Source organism: Glossina fuscipes, unplaced genomic scaffold (genome assembly GCF_014805625.2).
Source record: "Glossina fuscipes isolate IAEA_lab_2018 unplaced genomic scaffold, Yale_Gfus_2 0, whole genome shotgun sequence".
Classification (NCBI taxonomy): Eukaryota; Metazoa; Arthropoda; class Insecta; order Diptera; family Glossinidae; genus Glossina; species Glossina fuscipes.
Window position 1 is genome coordinate 32,519,985 of NW_023998414.1, and position 9,313 is coordinate 32,529,297.

Below are 9,313 nucleotides of genomic sequence, written 5' to 3' on the forward strand. Positions count from 1 at the left end.
TAACAAATGTTCTCGTTTTTTGACTCTTGTTTTGCTCTCTCCATTCTAAACATTTTAATATTTATTCTCTTAATTTTAGTTACATCATTCATTACATTGGTCTTATTGCGCTCTCTGCGTGTTTTCTATTTTAGTGAAAAGCTCTCTAACGCTATCAGATTGTCTTCAATGTCTAGTTGACGGTCTAAGTGATTTGTTCGGAAATATTAAAAAAAAATTTCTAATAAAATAAATAGCATTGTTTTTATATATTATCTATTTTTAAAAAAGTAAATATAATTACAGATGAAATTTACTCAAACTTGATGAAAAGTGAAAGTGTTTTTTAAAAAAAAAAACGGAAAAAAGACTACAAGTACCTGGTGAGAATAGTCAGTCATATTGACTATTAAAGTTTATATACATATATATTGTGTTATTGACATTGTAAATTTATGCATTATATTATGTATGTTTGAATTAATTAAAAAGTATAAAATACACGCAATAAGAACATAAATCGATTTAGTATATTTTTCCTTTTATCCTTTGAAGTCACGAATACACTTTTTTGTTTTTTAAAGTTGATGATGGAAACGATATTAATATTAAATTATTCGCGCAGGTAACTTTCAAACTTTAATTTGAAAAATGCACAAATATATCCTGCGATGTATGTAAGCGTAAGTTAGTAAAGAAATAAATTTTAGTTAGTTTGGAGGAATAAAAGTGCGATCAAAACGTTAATGCGACTGATATGCGGCAGTTCACTTAATAAATATCAATATTATTAAGATATTCATTAATATTATTTCCATAGGTAGATAACATTTTTTCTCTGAACATTCATTCATCTTTGGAAATCTCGTTATAGTAAAGAATATTTATTAAGTTTTTAACAAAATGACGTAGATGACAGAAAATTGTTCATCTGAAGTCAAATATAATCTTTCCCACTTTTCCCCATTGCGCATATATAAACATTTAGCACACATACACAATTACACATACACACACACACACACACAAACACACGTATGTATGAATGTTTGTATACATCTCTCTACATTGTTGTTACCGTGAATTTATATAAATACATTTATACATGTGTCTTTATTCCGTCATTCAGACATATATATATATATACAAATTTGTTTGAATGACGGAATTATTATATTAGGTTGGGCAAAAATAAATCCATTGTTCTTGCGTGAACTTACAAACTATATTTAACATGTTTCGCATTATCAATGTTGGACCAATATGAACCTTTTTGTTCTACAGTTTGTTGCAATTTTAAAGATAACTCCATAATGTCTCTCGTCTTAGTCTTTATTGGTGAAAAAGTCTAGTATGCGTCTTTTAAAATTTTCTCTCGATGCCAATTTCTTATCAAAAATATGGTAACCGTTTGGTGCCAGGTCCGGACTACATGATGAAAATATATGAAAACTTCCCAACCAATGACCACGAGTTCCTGGCGAGTTACTATATGCATGTGACCTGGCGTTGTTGCGATGGAAAACAACACCTCTTCTGTTGACCAGTTTATTGTTTAATCAATAATTTACGACTTGTCGATCATTACACAGCCATCTACCGATATCTTTTTCCCCATACCTAGTATATATGTAATTGTATTTATAATTTATTGGTCATATTAGACATTACGTTAACACGTAGTTTTATCAAATTAATAATTCCGATATTCAATCAATGAATTATTTTTGCTAATTTCTTTACAATATTTATAATTGTACTCAAGAGTTATTAATAATAAAGAAGAAGAAGAAAATAAAGGAAATAGAGTGATATTAATCGGTCGGATTTTAAAAATATAAACAAATACGAAATAAATGCGTTATAGCGTTTTTTGTCGATTATTTCATATATAGAAATTATGTTTGACTATGCATTGATATCGATTTAATATTAAAAAAAAAAAAAAAAAAATTTTTTTTAAATTCATTTTATAAAAACAATTTCATAAAAAAAAGTTTATGAAAAAAAAATTCATTTATACTTACCTAAAAGTCGATTAAGAGATTCGCTACTTTATTATTCTTGAAAATATATATTGAGATTTTTTAAGTAGTCTTTGCAATTGTTTCGCGGAGAAATTTGCGAAATTAATTTAAAATTCCAGCCTGATTCCTTTTATATGCTTATACTTACTTACGATTACTCATCGTCAGGATTGAATCATACTTTACACATGTATATATAGTGTTTATTTATTTATTTATTTATTTATTTATTTTTTTTTATTTCCTTAATCAAACGATGATATATTTATTTACGCAAAGTCATCCTTAGCAGGAAAATAAATAAAAGCATAAGCATTACTTTCACTTGGTTGTCATTATTCTCCCAAATAAGAGAGGCTACCTTTTTTCATGAGTAAATTATTGAAAAAAAAAGAGTAAGCGGAAAGAGAATGTGAAGCTTTCGAAGGACTGGCTGGGTATATTCATTTTGCTAAAAGGTTTGCAATTGCCAGAAGCATGCTTCACATATCCGACAAACTATATATATATTAACTGCTTGCAGAAATATTGAGTGTTTGTTTTTTCCACTTGAAAAAGACATTTATTATGAAAAATGGTCACAGTGTATATTGAGCAAAATATTTTCCATCATTTTCTACAACTCTTTCTCAGCTTTCTGGCAACCTGTTGGTACCGTGTCGAAAGAACGATATTGGTTTGACAGCGACGACGCAATATCTCACAACCGATTTTCACACGTTTTCAACTTTGCGAAGTAATTGTGCATCCATGTCTGGTGAGTACGTTGGGTGTGGCAGAAAATCTCGTCCGAGCTGCAACAGTATATTCGTGACAACAATTGCAACAAATAGCGAAAATGGCATTGTCAGTCAATGCGTATTGAAGCCAATTTGGCCGTAGTCGCTGGTCCTTTTTGCAACAATCAATCGTTCAATTTGTTCAACTGACGTCAATAGACGTCTGCACAAACAATTCTAATCGTTTTTAGGAGCGCATAACACACTCCACCTTGCTGACGCCACCGTATACACAGCAAAACGTTATGGCCATGAATATTCCTTCATGCCGGCTTCGGTGTCGATGGTGTAGATGGCTTTCAAGGACAAATCCATGAATTTTTGTGCTTGCGATTATCGTTCACTTTTCATCGTTAGTCACCATATGCCATCATAAACTTTTCATTTTTTGGAAACTGGAAAGCAATGGAATCGCCATGTTGAAACGATTCGAAATGGCATTTTCAGTCAATTTGCAGTTTGCAAGGTAACCGTTTTACCTCGTTTTGGACCTCTCCTTTATCGCATGTAAAAGTCTAGAAACAGTTGATTCATTCAGCTGTTAAGCTGCTCGAAAATTCTTCAAGAATTTAAGCTGATTTCAGTCATCAAATCTTCTAAGCCTTGCAATTCATGGTCCTTGAACTTTTTTAGTCCTACAGGTCATATCTTGTCATTGATAGCAAAACCGACAATTGAGATACGACAAGGGAGTATCACCATAAGCTTTTAAAGGTGTTTGATGAGCTTCGGCAGTAAGTTTCTTCAACTTAAACAAGAGAAGTAATGAAGGTCGAAAATGAAATTTTGAGCGCTCTATGATTAGCGCCGGCGTACGCTGAATAAATCAATAATATTAAAAAATGGAAATGGAAAAATTGCGATTTTATGTAGAGAAAGTTCAAAGTCATCGAATATAATCGTTATGTACACCGGTGTTTCCTAATTCCCTATCATTTTCCCTAGCATTCCCTAGCATTTAAAATATTCTTGATCAGAATTAGATTTTGAATCGATTAAAAGCAACTCCACCTGTGCGTCTACGTAATATCTGTTCCAAACACTCTCCTGGCAGGAACATTAAAAGTTCTAGCTCACACGCGAATGATTCAAATCGGTCGAAGAACAAGTCTAGCAATGCCTCGTGACCTGAGAAAATCACTTTTCCTACTCCCCTTTTCAAAGGGCATAAAATATTGGCTTTTTGCTCATTACTCATAAGCTACGGCAGATAAAATATATATATATATTTTATGGGCGACGCTATAGTGCCTGTATGAAAATGGGAAAAATTGATCACGCATTAGAGTGCATCAAAACTTAATTTCTTTTTAATAGTTTCATAGCGCGCAAAAACCCCATAAAGTCTACAAATCCTTGGCCAGTTTCCAAGTCGGAATGTACCTTGGCGTATCCGTCTGTTCGTCTGTCCAACTGTGTAATATCTGTTGGAAAGATATTTCAGTTCGCAAATATGATGATATCGCCTACAAATTTCAAAGAGAGTTCAAATAGTTCGCCTACAACGCCCACATGGTTGTGCAACAGAAACTGTGAACACCTTGTGTACCTTGCGTACTTTTTGCTTGTTACTTATAAAGTACAACATATGCGGAATATAAGTTTCCCCTTTTCATTCTGAAAATAGAAATAGAAATCAACCGCGCCCACCCAATATTGTAGAGTATGAAAATTCATTTCCTTTCCACGGTAATGGGTATGAAAGATTCGGTCACCACCGGCTATCATTTTCTTACTTGTTCTTAAGCAATTATTCTCATTTGTCTTTTGTTAGAAACTAGGGACACGGAGATTATTCGCTATATATATAAGCGTAGTTTGTAAGCCTTCTTTGTTTTTTTTTTATTATATTTTATAAAAACTACGCCTAATATGTTGGCTAAATGGTTGGGAAATGTTTGCATCGCGCTCTTGTTTTCCGGATCATAATTTTTTGTGATTGATTAACGTTTACGTGGTTTGTACTTAGGTTCTATCCAAATAAGCATATGGATCGGTATTAAAGCATACGATCCTGATTGTCAATTTGCACGCATTAAGTTATTCCGGAATAGAACTTTGCTTACAATAACTCCAAAAGACTTATTGGTGGGAAGGCATGTTACATCGTTATGCACATGCTGTACATGCTTTCGAAGTCTATATAATTAACTGTAGGCCGTAGAAGATTTAAAGGTATCTTACAATTACATAATTCATTCGGTCGTTTTGACACAGACGTCAGTTAAGCTAAGGGTGCAAAAAATTAAAAACAAATTATAAGATTGTAGACGGCCAAGGTCGATTAATAAATAATTGAAATGTCTTTGTCTAAAGTAATTCTTCCCTTATCTTTGTCAAAAAGTATTCAAAATTACATTCTCTTGTTTTAGGAAAATTTACTATTCATAAGAATCCTTTTTTGGGGCGAAGAGTTCGAAAAATAGACTGGCCTTCGAAGCATGTCGCTGTGGGTGTAGGAAATCTTATACTTACTCTAGTAGGTCTGATGTCATATTCGCTTCGGTTTGACTTATTTTGCTTTACTTCCTTGTAAATCGTTTAATATGATTATTACGTGTTGCAAAATGACTGATAACATTCTTATATATTTTTATCTAACTATATCTGCCAGTTTTCGTAATAAAAGTGAAATTAGTCACATATCGCTCTGTGGCCATATTAGTCATATATTTTGATAATAAATAAAGCGCTATATACGTAGGATGTTATTCGTAAATAATTAACACAAACGCATATTGAAAAGGATTACAACGAATGACAATTTCAGTTTGTATACATAAGGTGATCGGTGAGAGCAGAAAAGTCAGGACGCTGGGAAATTTTTACTATCTTCATTTTTAGAGGCCAACGTTAGAACGCTTGAAGTATTTTTCTATCTTTTGTAATGGCACAAGGGAATCGAAAATGTAAGGAAATGTGAAGACAAAGATTATAGTCAAGCATGGCCAACCATTCAATATCGTATGACATTGGTCCCCCATTTATTTTTTTTAACAAAATAGTAAAAATTCTATCTTGTAGAGGCCCATTCTTTAAGAGTACCTTCGTATGTGATAGAGTTCAAGAAGTTGTCTTACTACTATTATGGATCAACTTTACTACGGTATATTATAAATTAAATATTTTTGCCATGTAAAGATCTACTTTTCGTTCTACGGCGTTAGGTATTTAAAAAGCTAGTCCATACGATCCAAGTTTTTCACGTCACTTCAGTTTACCAAAAGCGGTTTTTGGTTGAGAACTTTTGAAAACTTGAACTGGTTTTCATAAAACGACTTTTTTAAAATAGATCGTTTTACGTAAGCTGGCTGTGTCTTCAAGAGCATTCGTTCAAAATATGTTTGTGTATTCAATTTAATCAAAATATTTCCAAAAATTGTGAAACGTATACAACAGACTTGAGACAGACAGCCGAAGAATGTAATTCTAAATCGTTTGGTATAAATTGATATCAATAGAGCAATCTTTCTTAATGCCTCCCTACGTCACGCATAAACTAGAGTTCGTAAAATGCGTATCTTTAGTAGTGGCAGTAAAGCCTGATTTTCATGGCGGGTTAATACGAAAAAATTGACTATAAGTGATTTAGGTTAAGAAGAGGCCACGGAGAGGCCTCACGTACGACATGCATTTATCCAATCGATTTTTTAGGATTTGCCAAGAGTTAACAAAACCTTAAGCGATGTTATTAAGTTGAAAATTCTTTAAATTATTTACTATTTGGCGAAGAAAGAAAGAAAAAAAAATGTCGTGCTTTTTATTCTCATTAAAGTTTAAAATACGTTTTCCTATGTTTTAAACTCCAGTTAGTCATTAGATCAAATTTGTACAATTTTCCTGCTAATGTGAATCAGAAATGACTCAATTTCGTGTCTTTTCATCAGCTTCTCGAAAATGGATATTTATGTGTTATCTAAATATCGAGTTTAATTTTTTATCCAGCTGCAGGAAAATGGTTCAAAACTACACTTTAATGTACGTATGCTTAGTTCAAAAGCAATTTCATGGGGGTTAAAAGGTGCTTCAATTTTCTGAAGAATTTCATTGAATTTTTTTAACATTTATTCGTTCGACCGGAGTGCGGCGAGCTAATTTTGCTCAACAGTAAAACAGCTTCACACTATCATCTTGTTTTTTTTTTTTTTTTGGCTCATTTTTAAGACGCTCTGCTCTGACTGAATTAATAAATGTCGAAAATAATTTTTTCTAAGATAATATATATAGAAACTTATATATATATAACTACGTCCATAATTCTAATATATATATATATATATATATATGTTCGATTTGCGATTTTTATTTGCAAAATCGATTTATTTGGCAAATCTAGTGAAGGGCATTAAAAAGTTCGCCACAAGCTGAATATAATTTTCTTATATAGACTTTTTACCGGCATGTAATTGCTTGTTCGTTGTTAAGCGGCAATAACAGAATTATAGTGAAATTACTCTTATCGCGTGTATTTTATTCTCATCGATAATTTTTTATAATATTTGAAAACAATCGATTAGATATTCATTTTATTTTCTTTTCGGGGGAATGCATAAAAAAATCGAATTGTAACGGTATCAAGAAAATGCAACCACTTTAGTAACAAATATTACTGTTTTCGAAACGGTACGCTTGCGGTGCGCATCGATTAATTTCAACATAAAACGTAAGGATCTTCAATGAGAAAAAAGAATTTTTTTTATTATTTTATTGCTTCAAGTGAAAAATTCAGTGCTACAAACACTGTACGGTATATTCTTACAAATAATAAGTAGAATGGATATCGGGATTTAAAAGCATTTTTCAGTTAAAATCAATTTGTCGACAAAGATTCGGTACAAATATGATTTCAATAGCGAATCGATTTAATTGCATTTAGACTTGAGGGAAATAGACGCGTTCGCTAACTCGAATTTAAGAATGGGAATTCGTATGTAAAATCTCGAAGCAAAAAGTCAAAGTGAAAAATCTTTAAAAATGTTGAAGAAAAAAAAATAAATAAAAATTTCAAATCGTTTTTACCGAATCTATCATGAAATCGTAAATTCTCTAAGTTACTGCAGAGTGTCGTAGAGTGTCAATGTTAAGCATGCCATTCTGTGTAAAGCTATTTGTTGTGAATATTGATCGTGTTTTTTCGTAACGATTTGGTAAACTATGCTAACTAAAGAAGCAATGAGGGCTTCATCTCTACACCTTTAAGATGTCGTTGAATTTTCATTGCATTGTAAAGATCTATGTTCATATTCGAAAAATAGTTCTAGGCAAAGAACTGCTCTCACTTGAAAAATTATTCAAAAATTAAGCATATTTAGTAGTTGGACGGACGTGCTTCAGGTGTTTAAAAAATTTGAAATCTCATAATAGAAATAGTTTTAGTTATATGCACACAAATAATTGATGCTGGATGACTATGACATTTATATGTGAACTTTTGTCTCCTCAAGGCTCAATATTTTTTAGATAACTTGCGCTATGCAAAATTTTGGAAAAAACTTTTTCCTTTTTCATCATTCGAGTATCAATTTAAAATTTTTTTATTTAATATTTTGTATCGTGAAATTGCTTTTTATGCGGATAGTGTATGTGTGTGCGTGTGTCTAGGGATCTTAATCATTTTTAAACTCCATAAGTTAAGATATTAATCTTTTATCGGATTCATTTCTCGTTAACACTTAAAAAGTATTTCTCATGGGCTTTGGTGCTTTTCTTCTTTTTTTTTTTTTTTAGCAAAATAATGAACTTGAAGAAGTTTTTTTATTGCTTCTGCAGAATGACTCGCAAATCATTAAGCAAGATAAACTATATGCATTTTGGATTAGGCTATGGAATATTATTTGATATATGCAATAAAAGTGACTTGTTTTCTTGTATCGAGCCTTTCAAGTCAGTGCGTAGGAGACATTTTAAATACCTCTCATAAATGTTTTTCTGAAAGTTTCCTTTGCGAAATCATTAACTCATTGCAAGCATGCATTTCAAATTAATGTTTACCTTACGAATACTTTTAAATGCAAAATTCTTGCTTTCTGGAGATAAGGTTGGGTGCAAACGTTCTGTTGGTAAGTGTTCCAACAATCGATTGAGGCGCATAAGTGATTTCGAAAATGCAAACGAATCGGTAAAGATGTGAACATGTATGTATATATACATATACATTACATAGAGTCTGTAATGCAATTGTTTATTATAAGCAAAATGACAAAATTATTATGTCGCTATTACTCAATAATGGATATAAAAACTAATAGAATGCAATTTTCGTCAGATTAGATAATAATCAATCGAATCAATCCATTTATAACGCGTATTGATATTATTCCGCTAGGCAATGATCACTGTACATTCTATAGATATAAATGCATTTAATATCAACGTTAAACGTTTGTTAAAATGTTTGTCAAAGGATTGTTTATTACACTTACAATAAAAATCGTAATTAATCACAATATACACACTAGCATAGACACAATTTATACTAATGCAATAAAATAATTTAATTGCGGCGTAAGTGTTCAGTTCATCAAATAA

At 31.5% G+C, this 9,313-nt stretch overlaps 1 protein-coding gene across 1 annotated transcript in view; it reads left to right on the plus strand.

The window, feature by feature from the left end:
* The first annotated feature begins 269 nt into the window (after positions 1–269).
* LOC119633949 (phospholipid-transporting ATPase ABCA1) overlaps positions 270–9,313 on the plus strand; it is a 22,823-nt gene continuing 13,779 nt past the window's right edge. The window contains exon 1 of the mRNA XM_038027800.1: positions 270–362. The gene's annotated coding sequence lies outside the window, so the exon portion shown is untranslated. The remainder of the gene's footprint in view (positions 363–9,313) is intronic.